Genomic DNA, 20,952 nt, shown 5'->3' with positions numbered 1-20,952 from the left:
TGGGGGCCGGCTCCGCCACGTCTTTCTGGGATCCGAGCCGGACTGGGGGAAGTGCCTTCGCGGGGCCCGGCGGGCTTGATCCTCAGCTGCGCTATTTAACGCCCGGATTTCGGCTGGTGACGGCAGGGCCACTGCGAACCGGGTCCTGGTGCTAGTCCGTGCGCGCCTGGCGCGCTCCCTCGGTCCCAAGGTCGAGACCAAGAGGCCCCCGGGGGGGTGGTTCTCGCCCGGCACCTCCACCCCGCCCCGATCGTCGAGGCCCCTTCTTCGCTCTCTGCCGCTGCTTTACATGCTAATTGTGTCTGGGAAAAGTTCTTTAATTGGCAGAATTAGGCAGAGCAAACGAATTGTTTCACAGGCTGAACCAAATTAATTCCGGGTTTAGCTTCTTTCCTTGGAGAAACAAACAATTAAGCTGTCTTGTTTGCTTTATGGATCTATTGGAAATGCCCCACATCGAGTTTCAGGGTATGTTCTTAAAGAGAAATTATTTCCATTATTAATACTTGCATGTTTAATTTGCGGTAACGCTGAGCGAAGAAGCGAGAGATTAAATTTACCTGATTTTAAATTATGGAATACAAGAAGAAAAGAATTTGAGTTAACTTTCACAGGGCTACTAAATACCACCCAGAATCTTCCTGGCAATTGTTAGATCTCAAAGTTTCACCATCCAATGAGGCGCCCATCCTGTCCTGACAAGGTGAGATTACATTTCCACCTGCCAGCCAGGGGAGAGATGCTCCCAGAGCTGGAAGAAAAGCCAGCTATTGTGTCTCTCCCAAAGCCCTCAGGGGAGCACCTGTAGGGAGGCTGCCCAGTGAAACCTCATGATGTCATTTCCCCTTCTGTGCATCTCAGACTTGCTACCAGAAGCCTGCCTTAACTTTTCAGTAGAACCACTGCCTTTCCAAAGCCTGCCATCTACCCTGTCCCTTCAGGGAAAGAAAGCCAATGGGGGTTAAAGAGTCCCAGAGCATACAAACTGGAAGGAAATTTAGACTGTTTGTAGTTAAATGGCATGAAGTGGAGTGAGGAAGCCTCTGGAGGCGGGCTATGCTTATGTAACTTAATAGCTGGTGACCCTGGGCAAGTCACTTACCTCTCAGAAGCCCCAGTGGGTTCCCCTGTAAAGGGGAATTCATGTACTCACTTCCCAGGGATTGTGTGGATTAAATGAGAGGCTGAGTGTAAACCTTGAGTCTGAGTCTAGAGCCTGGCACACCCCACTCTGTCAGGGTTAAGTAGAGTTGCAGTCATTCTTGTCATCCTCCACATCAGTCCCCCCAGCACGTTTTCCAGCAGTCAGATGGGAGGCACCGAGGGAAGATGAGGCTTGTTTTATGTCAGTGCTGGGAGCTACCCCTCACGACTCTTCCATAAATGTTTCTGTGATGAAAATACCTGTTTCCCCCCCACCCCCACATCACCTGGGAAAAGTGTGGAGGAAGATTAAAGAGGTAAACTCACACGGTATCCTTTTAAAGACCATGTCTCGTTATTTGATCAGAAACTGCTTTAAGACAAAAAGGCGTGGTGGACTTGGGAGAAGAGGGGTCTGCTAGGCTTACCATTCACCTTCTTGTGGGTGTGAGTTCCTGGGGGACCCTTGGGGAGTGCCGTGCAGTCATAATCAAGAAACCTCTGGATCTGCAATCCCTTCTCCAAAATTCCCCTCAATTTCTTGCTTTAAATCAGTGGTTTTAAAATCCATTTGCACATTAGAATTACTGGTGAGTTTTAAATGGCGCAAATCCCCAGGCTGGAGAGATTCTGAATTATCAGGCTGGGGACAGCACCTGGACATGGTTATTCTTTTCCAGCCCCGCTAGGTGATTCCAGTGTGTAGCCAGGGATGAAAACCACCGTCACAATGAATCCGGGCTGTTTTCTAGAGCACGGCTTTTCCCTGGTCTTTTCTGCTGGGGCTGGTTCTTTTCCCTCTTGTTGGGAAGTCAGGTCATTGGCTTCTCAGATAATTTCTCCTCTCTGAAGCTCCTGGAGCTTTGGAGGCTGTGTTCTACAAATACATTGATGCTGTTTGTCATCCACAGATCTCGTTTTATGCCATTTCCAAAGACTTAGCACCAGGTGAAATGTCCCCCTAGGAGTCCCACCACCTGTCACCATTCACAGAAGTGTTAGCATCCACCTAACCACTGACCCTCTGTTTTCCCAGCTTCTTTCTGCATCTATGCTGTCCTTTCCCCTTACTTAACTTTGCCCCCCCCCCCCCCCCCCGCCCCTGACTCCAGGGCTTCGTCCTGGGCCTTGTTATCTGAAAAGGCTACATTTCTTAAATCACTAATTCAGACATCCTGCTTTCCAGACACAGCTTCCTCTCATCACTTGCATACCCTCTGCACACACTCTGATTTCATGAAGGCCTTCAAGCTGTGGGTCCTGCCACTCTCCATCTGTCCATCATCCATCCATCCATCCCGTCAGCCAGCCAGCCAACCAGCTGTTTGTTCATCCATCCATTCATCCCTCCATCCACCCCTCCCTCCATCCCTCCAGCCAGCCAGCCATCTGTCCATCCCTTTCTTTCATTTCCCTCTCCATCGAGCAGAGCTTCATGATAACAATCTCTCTTTAGCAAGCACTTTCAACTCCCTTGAAAACCAAACTGTCTTTTGGTCACCCCCATCTGACTGAAAACCAGCTCTGAATGATAGAAGTATCAGCCTGCTTTGCCCTCGTGCCGGGCCGCCGAAGCCTGAGAGAACACAGTTTCAGTTACCCTCCTCAGCTGGTTGAACACTGCCCCCTTGTCATCTTCCCTTTCTCTCGTTAGGCTCTGACTTTCCCCCCTTATCCAGATCTTTTCACCTCGGTGCCTCCTACTTCCCTGAAAACCCAGAGTCTATCACATGGAACTTTTTGTCCCTCTACTCATTCTTTCCTACATATCTCCTCTTCCAGGGGAGGCCGTGCCTCTCCTCCAACTGAGGCCAGGCCCTCCACCTGTTTGATCCTTTACACTTACTCAGAAATTCTTTGCTCTCTCTCCATCTCACCTGCATCTCCCCATTGGCAGGTAACCAAGCTTTAGTCTCTTCTAGTTTTAGAAACGAGCCTTCCTTGTGTCCTCCGTTCCTTTCAAGCTACCCCTTCTCTCCTTCCTTCAAAAGCCAAACCTCACCAAGGATTAGTGACAAGCACCACTGCTACTCTCTCCTCTCCCATTCACTCCTTCCCATCTGGCTTCTGTCCCCAGCACTCTATTGACCAGGCTTTTGCCAAGGTCCTCAACAACATCCGTGACCATAAATCCAGTGGACATTTAGAGTTTTCTTGTTATTTGTATCCTGAGCAGTGATGAACAGGACTTCTCCTCCTTCCGTGAAATACTCTTTGCCCTTGACTTCTACAACATATAGCTCTCTCCCGGTTGTCTTCCTATTTCTCCCATTCATTTCTTGAATTTGCTTTTCTTTTGAGGAAATTGAAAGATACAGAAATTTTCAGAGAAAAATTGAGCCTCCCAGTTTTTACTATGCAGAATTAGTAGTTAATATTATGTCATATTTGTTTCCTGTCTTTATTTCAAGAAATGAAACATGGTGTCTAAGTCTTCACTTCTGTGTACTCCGCACCGCTCCCATTTCCCTCCACTTCTCCTGAGTTTTCTGTGCAACTCCAGGGTTCATTTTCTATTCTTTTACATATATCCTAGGTATCCAGAACCAATATACAGCAATGTTTTTGGTGGTTTTCCCTCCCAAATTAACATAAATAATATCCCATTTACTCTTGTCCTCAAATTCATTCTCTAAATTTAGCTAAAGTGATCTTTGAAAGATGAATATCTGATCACATCACTCCCCTGCTTAACATACTTTGGCATCCTGAGGCCTTCATAGGGCCTTCAAGGCTGTGCACAATTTGGTTATCGCCTACCTCTCTGGTCTCCTCTGTCTGCCATGCTGCCATCAATTTTGTTCCTCTCTGATGTTGCTGGTGTGGAATGTTCCATGCTCCTTTGTAACCACAGACCTGCCCTTGTGCTTCTGCCTGGAACACTTCTTTACCTGGTTAACCCGTACTCATCCTTCAAGAAGGACTTCCCTGATATTGCAGAATACATCACACCTCTCCATCACGTGTTCAAAGTCCCCTGCCAAATTAGTCCATATATCACAACTAGAATTAATTGTCAGTGCAATTATTTGGATGCCTCTCTTTCTTGTTAGGGCAGAAGCTCCTTGAGTCCTGGGACTCCATCTCTTCTGTGTCTCTTTTATCTCTAGCATCTAGAAGAGAGTAAGGGCTCTGCACATAAGAGAGTGATGAATTAGTGAAAGCAGTGAGTTCTTTTTCAAGGTTACGGTAGGAAAAGAAAAAATAGATTTTTGGATGGGATAGGACCCTTTAAAAAGGGAAAGAGAAAAAAAAAAAAAAACGCTAGAAAGTTGTTTTGAGTTTCCACTTCTCAAGATGCACAAAAACTAGGCTTTAACCCAACATGGAACTTCTAATGTGTAGCGTCTGATTTCTTTCTGGAATGAGGAAAAAGGGATTCGCAGATGTAAGTGATGGGGAAATAACCACAATTACAAAACAAGATGCTTGAAAATCCGCAGCCGTGAGGATATAAAAAGGACTCTGAAAGACCTGTGGACAGAGATAAAGTGCAATTTGAATCCGCCGGGAACAGGGTCAGAACATCTCGGAGGGCTGCTTGCGCGGCAAGCCGGAGCTCGTAACAGTGATTTACTGTCTGTCCTCCGTGAATAGCTTCCCGGGTGGTACCCTCTCCGGCTGTAACGGTCCTGCCACTGTACCACCGTGAAGCTGGGGCCCCGCTCGCTTCTGATACCAAATTATTGTTTGGAAAATGAAGAGAATGCTAGATTAGAAATACGGTAATGAATGAACAATAAATGTTAAGTAAACCAGAACTCCCATTTCTCGCCCCTTCCCCCCCACAAAGGCTCTTTACATTAAATGGGAATCTTTGGTTATGTAATACAGAGCAAAGACTCTCTCTGGCCTTGTTTTCATCTTGCTGTTCCAACATAACTGCTCTTAATTGCCCTTCTTACTAACGTTTAGACTGAAAAGTATCTACTTGAATATAAGTTTGTTTAAAAATGCAGTGACTGAAATGTAATTTATACTTTTCATAACCAGATAAACCAGATGATTAAACACCACTTTGGAATTTGCTGTTTGGCCAAAAGAATGATGGAAAGCAAAATAGAACTTTTTGGAGGAGAGCTCTTTTCAAGGCCTATGCTTCCAGGTAGTAGAAGGCCTGGCTGGAAGAGGGAATTGTTCTGGCTCATGCTTAAATATAAAATTAGACTTCAACTGGTTCCAAATCTACGTTGTAGATAATGTGAGAAAACACTGTACTGATACCAACTGAAAGACTTTTTCCAGGCTGTTTAGGATGAATGTGTATTTAAGGGTAATTTTATAACCAGAGAAATGGAGACAATGAGGGTGTTTTGTTTGCTTTAACTTTAAAACAAAAGACAGCTGTCTGAAGCATCTAAACTTCGGCTGGATAATTGCGGACAGTGAAAGTACCTAAAAAAAAATGATCCAATCTGCTCAGATCTGAAGTCGATTTTTTAAGGAAGTATAAAAAACGATGTCATTAAGTATAAAGTTAGCCCCTGAAAACTCCCCTATACGTGTAATTATAAAACGTAAAGAGGGTTTCCTAGTGTCTTAACCTGACCTTGGATTTTGTACCTGGGCAGGTCTTTAGTTAATAGTCCCATAAAACATTGACGCCACTTAATGAGCTGGATTTAAGAATGGTTCCAGAGATAACTTGTAGGTTGAAATGAGCTCAAACATTACATTTTGAAATAAGTAACGTATTCTTCGGTACTTCCTCAAAGTTTCAGATGATTCACTAGTTTTTAATGCTCAATTGGTACTTCACCAAAATTTAAGACAAGCGAAACGATTGATGTCATTTTCCTTGTGAACCCTCTTAAATACGTTTTTTCATAACCAGGTACTTATTAATATAGACGAGAGTGTTACATTTTTTGCATTCGAACTGAAGACCTCCACACCTGTTTTCTTAAGCAATCCTGTGTCAGGAACTGTTAGTAAGACTCTTAGAAAAACACACGTTCATTTCCTCATAGCTCCTTTCTTTTCCATGCTTCAAAGGCAATGGAGATATTTCCTTTCTTCAGTTATAGCCTTTTAAAGCCTTTTCTTGTTTAAGCAAACTTTTGAAAGTCCCTAACCCTCTGCCTCTTCCTCACCACTGTTGTGCCTTCCTCTTCCCTGCCCTCCAAACAAGACTGCAAGCAGAGATTTTTGAATTTATTAAGGTCCAGTGTTGACATCGTCCCACTGGATTCCCTTGCCTCGGGGACTTTCCCTTCCTGCTTTAATCCATACATTACTTTCTCCAGTGGCTTTGGGGGGGGGGAGGTGCAGAGGGTGTGTGTGGGAGAAAATGTGCAGCTATTTTTCTTACAAAACACAACAGAGAAGCCGTAATAAGAATGTTGTATAGTGGGGCGCCCGGGTGGCTCGGTCGATTGGGCACATCTGCCGTTCGGCTCAGGTTGTGATTCCAGGGTCCTGGGATCGAGTCCCGCATCAGGCTCCTTGCCCAGTGGGGAGTCTGCTTCTCTCTCTGCCTGCTGCTCCCCCTGCTTGTGCTCTCTCACTCTCAAATAAATAAAATAAAATCTTAAAAAAAAGGAGAAGAAGAAGAAGAACATTGTATGGCAGGGTTAATTTACTCAGCGCGGAGCAAGAATCAGCCTTGCGCTCTCGGCTTCCTATAGGTGCATTATTGGGTGACAGTAACCCAGGTGATGGGACTTGACTTATCAGTATTGTGTCTCTTGATCACAACGCGACGTCATCCTTCCGGCTGCGCAGGCCCAACCACTTAGAGTCATGCTTGACTCCTCTCGTTCTCCCATTGGTCACATCTGATTCCTCAGCAAATCCTGTTGGCTCTACCTTCAAAATACATCCAGAATCTGACCTCTTCTCATTTCCACCATCACTGCTCGGGTCCAAGTCACTTTCCTTTTCATCTGGTGCCTTCCAGGAGCCTCCTGACTGGTCTCCCTGCTTCTGGACTTGCTGTATTGTGTACCCTACACTCTAGTACCCAAAGAGTGGCCAGAATGTTCCTTGAACTTTTATGATGAATTCCTTTCACTCCTCTGCTCAAAACTCTCCAGTGGTTTCTTTCCCATCTCCTTCAGAGCAAAAGCCAAAGCCGGTGCCATGTGGCCTCCCCTCTCCAGCCTCCCCTCTTCTTTTCCCCTCACAGTCTCCACACTGGCTGGCCTCCAGCCTCCTGCATATGGTGCCTCAGGCTCTTGTTTTTCTTCCTCCTGAAACACCATTTCCTCAGATATCCATAGGACTCCTCCCAGTCTTTGCTCAAATGCCAGTGTTCACTGACCACCATCTGTGAAATTAGAGCTCCTCAAGCTGGGGTACTTCCTTCTCTTCCCCTTTCCCTGCCTGTTTTTCCTCCTAGACCTAACTGCCAGATGACCCTGTATATACTTACTTGTTCTCTTCTTTAGTGTCTGTCTCCTGCCACTCAGACGGAAGCTTCCTCAGGGCAGGAACAGACTTTCACATGCCGCCATATCCCCAGCTCTTAGGACAGCGCCTGACGCATCCTAGAAATGCAGTAAATATTTGCTGAGTGAACGAGTAAAGCACCACACCTTACCACATTTAATGTCAGTCACACCAGGGTCACGGGGTACATGCACTCTGCGCCCCGTAACGGTGCAGAGCGGTTGCTCTTGTCAAGCAATGCCCCTAAATGGAGTTCTCTTTCACAGGGTCCCTGCCTGATGTTACCATAGGCAGCATGCGGTGTGTTTTTGTTTTTAATAGTTTGCTTTGAGGCAGTGTTTGCTGTTTGACGATAAGAGAAGGAACGGGTAGGCTGAGCTCGGAGGTTCTGAAGGAGAAATGCTTGCTCTGGACAAAGAGGATTTTTCTTGCTACTGGGGGGTGACCCACGTGATCACGTCCAGAGACCAAGAGGAAAGGGAGTGCTAACCTCACATCATAACCTCCATGCGGGCCTCCCTTTGAGCTTGGGCTGTCTTGATAACGCATCACAGACTGGCTCTCTTAAACAGCACACGTTTCTTTTGTCACCGTTCTGGAGTCGAGAAATCCCAAATCCAGGTTCTGGCTGATTCGGTTTCTGGTGAGCACTCTTGCCGGCATGCACATGGCTGTCTTTTCTCCCTCTCCCTGTGTCCTCCCCACCCGTGAGGGACAGTGAAGTCTCTTCTGTCTCACCGTTGAAGAACACTAATTCCCTTGGGCAAGGGCCCCACTCCTATGACCGTATTCAACCTTAATTACTTCCTTACTCCAAATATAGCTCCCCTGGGAGTTAGGGCTTCAACATAGGAACTTAGGGAGAACACAAGCACTTAGTCCCTAACAACCTCCCTTCCAGGCTTAGCTGAATCCTGTGAAATCCCCTGCCCACTGCCCCCCAGGCAGGCTTTGACAGAGCGGAGGGGCCTGTAGGACCGTTTGGTGCCGGTATCACTCAGGAACATTCTCCAATAGTATCTCTTAAACTTTTCTTCACTTCATATTCATGCACACACCCATAGCACATATAAAAAATATGTATGACATATGTATGTGTATAAAATATGTGGAATATGTATAACCGATAAACTGTCGTGTTTTTATTTTATAAATTAGATATTTGTACAGTGCTTATGAGCCCATTTTAGCACTTTTTATCTTTTAATACAGTGCAACATCTAGCCTCTCTCGACATCACAGGGACTGCCTTCTGGATTTGGGGCACTACGTCGACCATGCGTGCCATCCCTGTTACTCTTGGTTATCATCCAGACGTTGGCCCTCCCTTCCAGCGATCCTTCCCTGGGTCTGACTGTTCATACAGCTGTGTGCTGCTTCTCTCCCGGCTGGGTCTCCAGCTCCCTCCTGCCTTCCAGACCTCCCTTCATTGTCCTTATCTCTTTGAGACTTCTCCAGAATGAACAGTGCCCTGCCATATCCTCAACATCTTCATTGACTAATCTTTCCACCTCTGGTTCTCCCCTGATATGGCATACAGTAGGACCCTGGGCCCTTCGTGGCCATTCTTGGGTGATGAGGACTTCATCAGTTGTCAGGGAAGAGCCAAAAACATGCACAGTGCTCCCCAAACTGATCATCTCCCAGGGTGTAGGGCTCACGGTGGAGGGCGGGGGGTGGCAAATAAGGATGGAGGCCTGGGTTCTATAAAGTGAAAGCCTCTGATAAGGGGAGGAGAGGCAGGGGTATGGAGGGGCAGCCCGTGTGCACAAAGCTCAGATGCACCCTGTGATCCTGAGCCTTAGCTCTTTAGCTGAAACCTAGCACAGTGCCACTCACAAAAAACACCCCAGTCAATCTGCGTAGCAAGCATGTTCTCAGAGCTTCATGGCGGGTAGCTGGCCTAGAGCTGACTTTTCGTGGTAACTGTGAGAGGGGTCCATGATGGGGGCTTGCTTTTCCTTGGAATCAAGCCGAGGTATGGGGATCTGGATGCTCTCCTCATCAGACTGACCACCAACACATTTCCCAGGTTTCGTTGACAGTGGATTTGGGACGAAGGCTCTATTTTTGAAAATACACCAGAAAAAAAAAAGTAGTAAGAATGAAAAAGAGAAGTGAATCTAAAAACATGGGAAATTTTTTCAAAAGGACAAAAGTGGGACATTATGAAAGCAGTAGCCTGCAGGGTTGAACACTGGGCATGCTAGAGATTTTTCTAGAGCTTTGTGGGTATTAACCCACTTTGTCTTTCTAATGATTCTAATAAGTAATATTTTCATTGTCCCCATTCAACAGACAAGGCAAACGGATAATAAGAAAATATGGCCTGGGTGGCTCAGTCGGTTAAGCATCTGCTTTCGGCTCAGGTCATGATCTCGGGGTCCTGGGGTCCTGGGTTCCCAGGACTGAGCCTGCTTCTCCCTCTGCTTCCCTCTCCCCCTGCTTGTGCTCTCTCTGTCTGTTAAATAAATAAATAAAATCTTAAAAAGAATAAAAGAAAATATGGCCAAAGCATTGTGGTTGTAAGGTGGGTAAGGCAGAATTCAAACCCAGGTCTCTACTAGCCTCACTGAGCAGTCGGGCGAAGGAAGTGTGCATGTCACATGCACTCGGTTCCCTGTTCCAGCCCTTTTGAGAAACACATGGAAGCCCACAACTTCCTTGAGGCATGTGGTGTTTAAGGCTGTTGCTAACTTGACAAAATAGCGTCTGGTTCAAAATGTGTGTAGCATTATGGTGAATCTTGCTCTAGTGCAAATTCAGAAAATTCTTTAAATGTAAATGTGTGCTCATTCAACCAAAACCCAAATTTGAGGAAAATCTTAATTATAAAAGAGAAAAAGCAGGGGTTGCTGATTTAATTTCTAGAAAAGATGATTTGCTTTTGAGAAGAAGCATCAGTGTTGAAATGATCTTTCAATTCAGGTTTAATGTTTAACTTACTAAAATATCACTTATAGGGAGCCTGGGTGGCTCAGTTGGTTAAGTGTCTGCCTTTGCTTCAGGTCATGATCCTGGAGTCCTGGGATCGAGTCCCGCATTCGGGCTCCCTGCTCAGCGGGGAGTCTGCTTCTCCCTTCGACTCTCATGCTCTCTGTCTCTCATTCTCTCTCTCTCAAATAAATAAATAAAATCTTAAAAAAAATAAAAATAAAAATATCACTTATAACCTATGTCTGTTGCATGAAGAAATGAGCCCTGAGCCCCACGGCTTCCAAGTGTATGGTCCTGTTCTTGTGGAGCAGGACCACATACCAGCTCATTTCCTCTTGAGCTGAATCCAGAGACAGTGAGATAGAAAAGTGTTTTCTCATCTTGGAGCTTATGCTCCCTACAAATAGAGTCAGCTCCCAGGACACCTGGGTGTCTCAATCTGTTAAATGTCTGACTGTTGATTTTGGCTCAGGTCATGATCTCAGGGTTGTGAGATGGAGCCCCATATCTGGCTCTGTGCTGGGCATGGAGCCTGCTTGAGATTCTCTCTCTCCCTCTGCCCCTACCCCCCCCCCCCCCCCCCCCGCCAAAGAATCAACTCCTTGCACTGGGACAACTGACCATCCATTTGGAAAATAGCAAAGTTAGCTCCTACCTCACATCATTTTTGAAAATAAATTCCAGATGGATTAAAGACCTAAAAGTACAAGAAAAAAATATGAGAGAGTTAAACGAGTATATAAGAGTATATGTACTTATGGTCTTGGCACGGAAAAGGCCTTCTCATAATACTAAAAGCGAAGTTGTCTAAGGAAAAAATCAGAAATTTTGACTATTTCCAAAATAAAAACTTTCATAAGGCAAAATGTACCATGAATAAAATAAAAAGGCAGTTGGCAGATTGGGAGACAATATTTGCAACCTAACTAACAGACAAAGGATTTGCATACATATGAAGGAGTCATACAGATTGAAGAGGACAGTGATGAACAATTTGATAGGAAAAAAATGGTCAAAACACATAGAGAGGCAACACTTAGGAGGGAATGCTTAGGACTTGGTGATAAATATCCCGGAAAATGCTCAAGTTCACATCGAACAGGGAAATGCAAATTTAAATAATAAGATAACATTTTGGGTACTCATGGGATTCGCAAAGAATATTCCAGTTTGATAATTTCAAATGTCAGCAAGGAGGCTCAAGCAGCCTCATAAATTACTAGTGAGAATGTAAGTGGGAGCGCCACCTTGGAGGACAATTAGCCAGTATCTATTAAAATTGATAATGTGCATATTCTGTGATCCAGCAATTCAGCTTCTGAGTATCTACCTAAGAGAAGCATTCACCTTTGTGCGCAGAGATGTATGTAAAGATTTTTATTGCAGAATTGTCTGTATTGGGGAAAAAAGATCAGAAATGACTTAAATGTTTATCAGTATGGTGGTAGTTATTTAAAGTAGCTAATAGGGGACACCTGGTTGGGTCAGTGGGAAGAGCATGCGACTCTTGATCTCAGGGGTCGTGAGTTCAAGCCCCATGGTGGGCATAGAGATTACTTGAAAAAAAATAATAAAGTAGTGAATAGAATCTGGTAATCCTTTTTTAAAATATTATGCAGCAAATTCATCATCATCATCATCATCATCATCATAAAACAAGTTGAAGAGGTCTACACTGAGGAAGATTTTAAAAACTGCACAGAATAAACCTCCTAAAATCTATAGGTTATTTTTTTTCTTTAAAAGAAGAAAGTCTGGATATATTTCTGTACCTGAGAATTGATCATAGAGTCCTAATTGGGGAAGAAGCATCTAGGTGGGGGAAGGAGGGGACTGTGGTCATGGACTGGTTGTGTGTATCCCTCAGAGTTCTTATGTTGAAGCCCTAACCCTCCAGGATGGCTGTATTTGGAATAAGGAAGTAATTAGATGAGGTCATGAGGATGGGGTCCCCCTGATGAGATTAGCGCCCCCATAGGAAGTGATGCCAGAGAGCCTACTCTTCTCCCCCCCCCCACCCCCGCCGCCACTACCATGTGAGGACACAGTGAGAAGGCAGCCATCTGCAGACCAGGAAGAGAATCCTCACCAGAAACCCTGCAGGAACTTGACCTTGCACTTCCAGCCTCTGGAGCTGTGAGAAAATAAATGTCTGTTGTTGGAGCCACCCAGTCTAGGGTCTTTTGTGATGGCAGCCTGAGCTTTAGCCTTAGCTGAGAAGTTAGCTATTTTAAATTTATTCTAGGATGAGAATGCATTTATCTATGACCTGTGTGATTAAAAATTAACTTTTTAAAGTCAATTTAATCTTCTCTCTTCCCGTGTAACTGGCCTCCCCATTTCCTCACCTTTCCCTGAGCAATATTAATCCAGGCTGACACATTCTGAGCCTCCCAGCAAAACTTTCCAGGAAGACCTCCCTTCAGGTCAGGGGACCCAACCATGAACCTCTGAGGAGACACCATTAAATGCACTTGAGGTTACTTCACTAGAACAAGGCAGTGTGTATGGTGAAGGGAAGTGGCTTCCTCTTAGTGTTAGAGGACAAGGCTCAAGTGAAAAAGTCACTTTCTGTCATCCTTTACTACATAACATACACTCAGTGTTTTCAGTGTATTACCCTAACAGTGAGGGCCAACATTTTATTTCTTCCTCGCTGTGGGGCAGGCATTCCCTAAACATTTTTGTTTATTTGTTTGTTTTTATTTATTTATTTATATTTTATTTATTTATTATTTTTTTAAAGATTTTATTTATTTATTTGACAGAGAGAGACACAGCGAGAGAGGGAACACAAGCAGGGGGAGTAGGAGAGGGAGAAGCAGGCTTTCCCGCTGAGCAGGGAGCCTGATGTGGGGCTCGATCCCAGGACCCTGGGATCATGACCTGAGCCGAAGGCAGACACTTAACAACTGAGCCACCCAGGCGCCCCTATTTGTTTGTTTTTAAAGATTTATTTATATGAGAGAGAGTGCATGTGCATATGAGGGGGTGGGTAGGCAGAGGGAGAGGGAGAGAGAGAATCTCAAGCAGACTCCACACTGAGCACGGAGCCTGATGAGGGGCTCGATCTCATGACTGAGATCATGACCTGAGCCGAAATCAAGAGTCCAACACTTAACGAACTGAGCCACCCAGGTGCCCCCCACCAAACATTTTCTCACTAGATCTTATTTATTCTTAAACAATGTTGTACCAAGATCACAAGACATTGAAAGACAAAACAGCTTTCCTACTCCCCTGCACTGTAAACACAAACACAGTTTCCATTTTAGGTGTTCCTTCCTAGGCTACATCTCTATGCTTTGATACATCTCTGTTGTCATTAAATGCTTAGGTAACTTTGTACATACTTTATTTCACTTAGCATCCTGGTTACACACTCTTCACAGTTGTTGTTTTAATGGCCACTCAATGTTTCATTCAGTTGCTACGTTATAATTCACTTACCTGTTCCCTTGTGATTGATTCTGTCCATTTCTAACTTGTTATCATAGATAATGTTGAATAGAGGTTCTTGCACATGTGAACTTCTAAGTTTGAGTTAGTTCTCTAGGATAAGTTCTCGGGTCCCATGACACAGCAGTTTGTATTCCTGTTGGTCAAAATTGCCGGATAGTTTTCCAAAGCCTTGTGCCAATTCATGATGCCCCAGCAACGTACAAACACAAACACGTCAATTTCACCGCCGCATCCTCGGCATTGGCTAGTGTCATTCCAGGGTTTTTGCTAATGTAAGCACTTCCAGGGGAGAGGAGGAGTGGTTCCTCAGCTCTTCTAAGACTACTTGGTCAGCTGATTGAGAGCTACGGAGATACATAAAAAGACAAGGATTATTTTTCCCAGCTCACCATCCACACCCTTACTCTAGGAACAGCAAGCCCCCTGAGCTCCTCTGCTCTCAGTCTGAGTGGTTTGATGGGACCTCTGCCCCACCTTCAGATCCAGTGGGTCAGCATGTGACCCAGCGTGGTGTCCCTCTCTCTCTCTCTCTCTCTCTCACACACACACACACATGAATGGAATCCACAAAAGGCAAGCAGAGCCCCAAGGAAGGAGTGAGTGTAAGTCCTGGTGGTAGTGTTTGAGTCCCTAGACCCAGCTGAACTTGATGCCAGTTACCCTTGGTTTCGGGGCTACCCATATATATACAGTTGAGCAATTTGTGAACTATGGAGGTTCCCAGCCAAAGGGGTCAATGGGGCTGAAATCCATGTGGTGCATCGGGGAGCAGGGTTGCATCTACCAAGAGGAAGGGACTGTGTTTTGTTTCACACAAAGGCTCCCATTGCTTACCAAGCCACATGCTCACTCAGGACTCCCTTTTCCCATTTCGCAGAAGGGGCTCTGTGGGTTGCCAATAGATTTGCAGTTGTATGAACCAATAAATCTCATCCCCTGTTTTACTTAAGTCAGTTTGAGGTCTGCTTCTTTCACTTGGAATCAAACTAATCCCAATTAATACATCAGAACAAGAGATTTTTCAAACCAGGATAGACCTCAAAAATTCCAGAGTACCTGTGGGTACTCTGCAGGTGAAATGACTTGGGGAGCTGAGTAAATTGCCCAGAGTCAGGCCGTATGTCAGGGGCAGGCCAGTAGTAAAAGCCTAGTTCCCAAGTTGGTGTTCTTTGCGATGTAATACATTGCCCTCTTTACAACCTGCGATGCCATTTGATAAGCTTGGGTTTGAGAGCCTAACCTTGCACAGACGTCTTGTCTCCTCTGGGCTACCCTGCCTCCTGTGTCAGTGTTGGCCTCTTGGATCTGGCTTTGCGACCCAACTCCTTACATGTCTCCATGGTGTAAAGAACAACAACAACAACAACAACAAAAACCAAACAGGGATGCGATTTGATTGATTACTATGTATAAGCAGTCAACTCAGAAAGTGCCAAAACACTATGAATACTATATGACCAGGGAAATTAAACATCTGTGCTCTTTCGTCTAGATTTAGAGAAATAAACATATTTAGATGTAGTTGCTCCTATCCTTTAGCTGTTATCAAATACTATTTAAGGGGCACCTGGGTGGTTCAGTCAGTTAAATGTCTGCCTTTGGCTCAGGTCATGATCCCAGGGTTGTGGGATTGAGCCCCACATCCAGCTTCCTACTCAGCGGGGAGTCTACTTCTCCCTCTCTCTCTGCCCCCCACCCCCCGCCTGGCTCTTGCTTGCTCTCTCTCTCAAATAAATAAAATCTTAAAATACATACATACATATATACATACATACATACATACTATTTGATTTGTGTGTGGTCTTTTCCTGGGCCTGAGTAGAAATTCATGAACTAGATCCTCTCAGACTCCTCGATGAGGTCTCAGAGGGAGATTCACCTGGCCTGTGCCCAGCTAAATGCTGGAAGGCATTAGTGTGTCTTCTGATCTCGACCCATTTGGTTGGTCATTTCCCCCTACTTATTTGGACTTGCCTGGATTTAATGTATCCTGGAGAATCTGTCTTCTGTTCTGTATGCCTCCTTAAGCTGGGAAAAGGAGAGAGCTTTCAGCATTTTGACAAACACAAAAGGCTACACAATCTCTCTGGGTTTCTATCAAAGCCTGTTATGGGCTCTTTCCAAAAAGAGAGAGAATAATTTTCTTCTACCAGACAGCCTTCTTCCAGCCCAAATTTGCCCTGTGACAATATAAAATCAGATTCTGTGCCAAATTCTATAGATATCCTCTTGTTTTGAGGCTTAGTTTCTTTGACAATGACCTTTGAACAAATTACTTCTCAAGAAGCAAGGCCCCTTTCCTTCTGCTCATTGTGAAATCTATTGGAACTGAACTCTTCAAAGTAGCTCCTCCCCTTGTCTTATTTTGTCAGTGAAGTAGCATTCAGACAAAGGTGTGGAATGAGTACTATCAAAGGGGAGCCTGCCCCTGCCCCAGGCTCGGATCCCCCCTCCTCATGCCTCTCAGGAGCATTCTGCTCTCCACCGTCCCTCTGCACCTGTGAACCATGTATTAATCATGTCCAAGTCTTGCTCACCTAAAAAGCCTTCTTCTTCATCCAAAATTTTCTCCCAGATATCGCCTTCCTTGCCCTTACTCCCTCTCCTTCGTCCCTACGTTCACTAAACGTCCTAACTTCCACCCATACTTATACCGTTCTCCCTAGGGGTCCTCCCTGACATCTGCACGAAAGCAGCTTTGGCTGAAGGCATTACTTAGGGAAACATCTGGACATCCAAGTAGCTCAACCACAGTAGACCTTCCCTGAGCACTCAGTAGCATTTCCCGCTGACTTTTTCTCCTCCATCCAGTCTCCGAGTGTTGGGATTCATTTGGGCTCTGGAATGCCCTCTCCACACCCCGTTTTCTCGCCATTGTCTGCATTCCCTACTCATGATTTTCAAGTGTGTCCCTATATGATGCCTCTTGAATGCATCTTCAGTCCACAGCTCTTCTCTGAGCTTCAGATTCATACATTCGTTCATGACCCATACAGGACTTGGCTTTTCTCCCCAAACTCAATGCACCCTGTCTTCTGCATCTCAGTTTTCAGACCAGAAACCCGGAGATGCTTCCTGGTTCCTCTTCACCCCTCACAGTCAGTCCAGCAGCCCATCGTGCCCGTTCTTTCTCCAGGGTATGTGACATCACCCTCTTCTTTCTCTCCCGTTCCATCCACCAGCCCCACCGAAGCCACTGTCCCCTCTGAACTGCTTCACTGCAATAGCCTTCGAACTGGTTCCCCTGAATCCTGTCTTGTTCCCCTCTGATCCATTATTCTGATGGCATCTACAATAAAGATATCCTATCCTATTCTATCATTCTGTTGCAGAAAACCATTTAATCATTTGCCATTGACCATAAATCCTTTGCCATGATCTACAGGACTTGGCTGATCCTCTGGAGTGTAAGCCTCATGAGGGCAGGTATCTCTTCAGTCCCAGTCTCTATCCCCAGTGCTTAATGAATGTAGCATATGGAAGGCATTCGATAAATATTTAATGAAAAAATGAATGACAGACTCTTGACTGGATTGTTGTTATTTGTTTAATGTGTATTCACCCAATGAGAATGTAAGCTCTGTAGAAGGAGGAGCCATGAATTTTCTTGTTTGACCTTTTATACCTAATAGCTAGAAAAAGGGTCCATGATTAATATACAAGAATTGGAAATAGTGTCTACATGGCAGTATGGCTGTATCTAAAAACATACTGCTGGGACGCCTGGGTGGCTCAGTTGGTTAAGTGTCTGCCTTTGGCTCAGGTCATGATCCCGGGGTCCTGGGATTGAGTCCCACGTCAGGCTTCCTGCTCAGTGAGGAGTCTGCTTTTCCCTCTCCTTGCTCTGCCTACCACTCTCCCCCTGCTTGTGCACGTGTGCTCTCTCTCTTTCTCTGACAAATAAATAAATAAAATCTTTAAAAATAAAACAAAATAAAAATAAAAATAAAAATTGGGCGCCTGGGTGGCTCAGTTGGTTAAGCGACTGCCTTCGGCTCAGGTCATGATCCTGGAGTCCCGGGATCGAGTCCCGCATCGGGCTCCCTGCTCGGCGGGGAGTCTGCTTCTCCCTCTGACCGTACCCCCTCTCATGCTCTCTCTCTCATTCTCTCTCTCTCAAATAAATAAAATCTTTAAAAAAATAAAAAATAAAAAAAAAAATAAATAAATAAATAAAAATAAAAATAAACATACTGCTGAGCCAAAGCACTATGAAAGGAAATTTGATCTATCACACAATGCCATTTAAAAAATCAAAAATATATGCATGCAAAACAGCAATTTTTCGAGAATACCATCAAAAAGAAATACATGAACATATTAGAGTGACTGCTTCTGAAAGGGAGGGAAAGACAGGGGAAATAAGATAAAATAGAAAAATAACTGAAGTGCGAGAGGACAGATGTTTGTTGAATGAACAATGTATGCAGGTGGCATGAGATTCCAAGGTGAGTAAGTGTGGATAAGGAACAGCCAAACAGAGAATGGACGGAGATGACAAAAATCCATTTGTTAGCTGCGAATTCCCTCCAAGGTTTTGAGAATAACGATGGAAATTATTACCAGGCAGTTACAGCCTGGTGCTTTATAAAAGACAGAATTCCTTAGCATAGACAAAACAGAAAAATTCTGATTTCCACTAGCATCCAATGTTCCAAATAAGAGTGCAAAATTGTTCTCTCCATCCTGAAGGGAAAAGTCCTTGAGGGGAATATTCCATTGTTCTTTCCCCTTGTGGATGCTCTGCAAGAATGGTCAAGTTGTAGTGTCCTCCGAAAAGTGGTTTCCAGATCTGATTTTGCTGATCTCCCGGAAAGCTCCGTGCATGCCACCTAATTCTTCAGACAAAATTTTTTTCATTGACTTTAATTAGAACAAGTAAATATACGTTATGCAGCACTTTAAAGAGAAAAGAAATGGATCATCCCAACAAATTAATGAGGCTAGTCATGATAGGTGGGGCACTGCTGTGTTGGAATCAAAACCTTAGGCCCTGTCCAATGTCATGGAAAGGTTTTAGGCCATTAACAATTTTCCAAGTCATCCTATGATCTATTAGAGGCTCTTCTCAGCCTCAGCATGGAAAGCCTGTGCTTTTCTGTTTGAGAATCACAGTCTGGTGACTCCAGCACCTAAAGCACTGGTGGGGCCAGAACAGAATTTAAAATCTAAGCAGATGGGACGCCTGGGTGGCTCAGTCGGTTAAGCGTCTGCCTTTGGCTCAGGTCATGATCCCAGGGTCCTGGGATCGAGCCCCACATCGGGCTCCCTGCTCGGTGGGGAGTCTGCTTCTCCCTCTGCCTCTGCTGCTCCCCCTGCTTGTGCTCTCTCTCTCTCTGACAAATAAATAAATAAAATCTAAGCAGACATTAATGAAGGAAGAAAGGGAAGGCAGGCAGACAGCCTCTAAGGATGGAAGAGGCACAGAATGTTCTCCACCCACCTGGGACATGGCTCCCTTGGCTCCCCATCCACTGACTAGAAGCAGAAAGGCGGGTGTGTGCACTGGGTTCAGAGATAAGAAACTGGAGTCTCTGAGAGACTCACCCTCCTGCCAGGGCCCTGCTAGGGAAGGGATGGAGCCAGGATTTAAATCCGTGGCCATCTACCTGCAAAACTAGCATACTGTCCTCTTCAGAACACTGCTCTGAATGTTCAGAGTTGGCATTCAGCTCCAGGGTTGGCACAGAATGGACTGCCCAAGAGATTTATCCAACATCAATAGCACGGACCCACAATTGCAGGCTTGTGGCAGACTCCTTCCACAACCCCTCTCTATATATAGTCTGCAACCCGAGAGTCCCTCAAAGTAGAAAGAAACAGCTTGTATATTTTCACAGTGGCTTATGCCCCTGCGATGGCTAGATAGTGTGAGGAAAAGGATCCAGAGAAAGAGAAAGAGGTATTTGGAGCAGAAACCCCGAGACAATGGCAGAGGAGAAGTCATCATGTCATTATGGACTACTGCTCAGTTCGGAACACTGACCAGAGTCTGCCCAGCGCTTGGTCTGGTCTGTTGTTTCAAGAAATGCACCTTTCCTCCCTCCTGTCCTCAGTGCACCTCCCAGTAAACAATACCTATTTGATGTTTTAAATACAAATCTTGGGTGAAGCAGAACACAGTGATGCCTGCGTGTTCAACCCGTCCTCCCCGCCCCCCCACACCTTACTAGTTCTTCAATTCTGGGTAGAAGTTCAGTTACTCAATACTGCTTTCATCGACCCTCAGAACTTGACCGTTCAGGAGCGAATGGTCCGTGTTTGTGGACCCTGCTTGTTTAGTTCTTTCTCCAGTTCACTCCTTTCTTCTGGTTGCTCTCCTCTTCAGAAGAGCTCTCTGGAGAAGTTGGTACCTTACAGAAGATAGAGCCAAAGCCATCCTTCTGCCTGCCCACCCATGCATGTTGCCATCTTTCTAGTCCTTGCAAGAGAATTAGTGGCAAAAGAGGTCTGAGATGTTGGCTGGAAATTAACATTTTCTGTGGATTTGCTTTGTCCTTACGCTGTGACTAATTGAGAACTTATAAAATTTACCAATTCTGCCAGTTCTCTAGGCGAAATTTCATGTTCCTAATATAGACCATCCAAACTTGCATCTACTTCTTTGATGGAGGGTCTGTAGAGATTTCTGATCTAATGCTCTTTGAGATAGTCTTTAAAAAGCATTGTTTCAACATTTCTGGGGAAATTTAAAGATCTGTGTGATCTATAGCATTTTATTTCATTTTGCTTACACGATAATGAAGTCGGTATCTTCAAGCCTAGATACTACTTAAATATTAATGAAAGAAACCCAATCCTAATATGTGACATTTAAAAGGAATCACTGACATGATAAATAAAAAATTAATGTGGTCTGGGACCTTGTTCCTTTTTGGTTCACAAAAGTAAAATTAGCTATATTGTAATAAGAAATAAGTGTGGAAGTTTTTTTTTTTTTTTTTCAAGAAGATATCATGAAACTGCTAAAAATGAACAACCCATGTGGAAAGAATATTAAAGTTCCTGAAAATTCCTATA

Source organism: Phoca vitulina, unplaced genomic scaffold, assembly GCF_004348235.1.
Source record: "Phoca vitulina isolate PV1807 unplaced genomic scaffold, GSC_HSeal_1.0 scaffold32, whole genome shotgun sequence".
NCBI classification, from domain to species: domain Eukaryota; kingdom Metazoa; phylum Chordata; class Mammalia; order Carnivora; family Phocidae; genus Phoca; species Phoca vitulina.
This window is presented reverse-complemented; position numbering follows the sequence as displayed.